This window comes from Artibeus jamaicensis, unplaced genomic scaffold (assembly GCF_021234435.1).
Source record: "Artibeus jamaicensis isolate MK-2021 breed Jamaican fruit bat unplaced genomic scaffold, CSHL_Jam_final contig_2014, whole genome shotgun sequence".
Lineage (NCBI taxonomy): Eukaryota > Metazoa > Chordata > Mammalia > Chiroptera > Phyllostomidae > Artibeus > Artibeus jamaicensis.
In genome coordinates, this window is record NW_026521412.1 from 1 (window position 1) to 2,327 (window position 2,327).

Sequence of the window (2,327 nt, forward strand, 5' to 3'; positions counted from 1 at the left end):
GAGCGGACCTGGCGATGGCGGGCTCGCCGCGGGCGAGGCTGGACAGCGGTCTGGAGAACTCCTCGAGAGGATGTTTCTGGTGGTCTAGGGCCAGGAATTGTATCTCCAGGCTCCGCAATGACTCCCTTCCAAGCCCGGTGGTGCCCACTTGCCTCCGGGTCTCAGACAAGAAAAGCTTACAGAGGACATGGTAACTCCCCAGTTGCTCCCTGAGGTGTCGAGCGTCCAATTGCAGCCCATGGAGATACAGTCCAATTATGAAGCTCAAGACCAACACCTTCTGTCAGATGGTGAGATTAAGACCAAGCTTGGAGAGCTTGCTTTGGAGGAGGAAATTACAGCAAAAACTGAACTACTGACTAAAGAATCTGACAAACCCAGAAACAATGTTCTCCAGGAGCTGCATGAAGATTCTGTGAATTTGGAGATCAGTTAAATGAAAAGGATCAGAATACTATAAAAGACAACATCACTGTGGTCAATGTGGACAAAGCTTTGGTTGGAGTACAGGCCTTATTAGGCATCAAAGAACCCACTGGGAGAAGCCCTATGAATGTGACAAGTGTGGAAAGGCCTTCAGTGTGAGCTCAGCCCTGGTTCTGCATCAGAGAATTGCACGGGAGAAACCCTATCCTTGCAATTGGTGTATTAAAAGTTTCACTCGGAGCTCAGACCTTATTAAACATCAAGGAAGTCCACACCGGTGAAAAACCCTATACATGTGATGAATGTGGGAAAGCCTTCAGTCAGAGCTCAGACCTTATACATCAGAGGATCCACACCGGAGAAAGACCCTATCAGTTACAGCCACTGTAGTAAAAGTTTTATCCAGCGCTCAGACCTGGTTAAACATCAGAGAATCCATACTGGTGAGAAGCCTTATACGATGTAACCAGTGTAACAAGCATTTCAGTCAGAGCTCCATTTATAAAACATCAAAGAGTCCACACTGGTGAAAAACCATATAAATGCAATGTGTGTGGAAAAGCCTTCAGTCAGAGCTCAGACCTTATCCTACAAGAGGATCCACACTGAGGGAGAAACCATATCCGTGTGATCAATTAGCAGCAAAAGTTTCAGTCAGAACTCGGACCTTATTAAACATCGAAGGATCCACACTGGAGAGAAACCATATACATGTAATGAATGTGGAAGTCTTTTAATCAGAGCTCAGTCCTTATTCTGCACCAGAGGATTCACACTGGAGAGAGAAGCCTACCCGTGTAACCAGTGTAGCAAAACCTTCAGCCGACTTTCAGATCTTATTAATCACCAGCAGTTCACACTAAGCCTTACCCATTACAACCAGTGCAGTAAAACGTTCAGTCGAAGATCAGACCTCGTTAAACACCAGAGGGTGCACACAGGCGAGAAACCCTATGAATGTGATGAGTGCGGGAAGACCTTCAGTCAGGCTCCAGCACTTATTCTACATCAGAGAATCCACACCGGAGAGAAGCCCTACCCGTGCGGCGACTGTACTAAAAGTTTTAGTCGTCGCTCGGACCTTATCAAACATCAGAGAATACATACTGGAGAGAAGCCGTATGCGTGTAATCAGTGCAATAAGAAGCTTAGTCAAAGCTCAGACCTCACCAAACATCAGAGAGTGCACTCTGGGGAAAAGCCCTATCATTGTGGCAGTTGTGAGAAAGCCTTCAGTCAGAGTTCGGACCTTATTCTTCACCAGAGAATTTACACTGGAAAAACCGTACCCATGCACACAGTGCAGCAGAAGTTTCAGTCAGAACTCAGACCGTATCAAACACAGAGGAGTCACCGGGGAAAAGCCGTACAAGTGTAATGAGTGTGGGACTTTCGTCGGTACTCTTATCCTACATCAGAAGATTCCACCCTGGGGAGAAGGCCAAAATCCATGCGATCAGTGTGGCAAAAGCTTTAGTCGACTCTCTGACCTCACTGACCATCAAAGAATCCACGCTGGTGAAAAGCCATACAAATCGACACGTGAAAGCCTTCAGCACGTGCACCGATCTTACTGAACATGAAGAATCCACCCTGGGGAGAAACCCGCAGGGCTCTTCATTCAAGTTTTACTCAGCTCTCTGAACTTGCTGACCATGGCCAAGACAGTGTACATGCAATGAATGTGGGAAAACCTTTAGTGTATACACCAACTTTATTCAGTATGAGAGACACTACACCAGAAGAAAATCGTATAGGTGCATTATTGATGATTATGAAAGGGTTTAATCAATGCTCAACTCTTGGGCTACATTAAAAAAAATACCCCACAGTGGATAGAAGACATTGATTCCATTTTCTCATGAAGTTTAACTTAGAGCTCAGACAGTTACTGAACTTAA

General features: G+C 45.8%; 1 pseudogene; it reads left to right on the forward strand.

The window, feature by feature from the left end:
- Positions 1-6: 6 nt before the first annotated feature.
- LOC128626296 (zinc finger protein 271-like) lies at positions 7-2,003 on the forward strand (annotated as a pseudogene).
- The last annotated feature ends 324 nt before the right edge of the window (positions 2,004-2,327 follow it).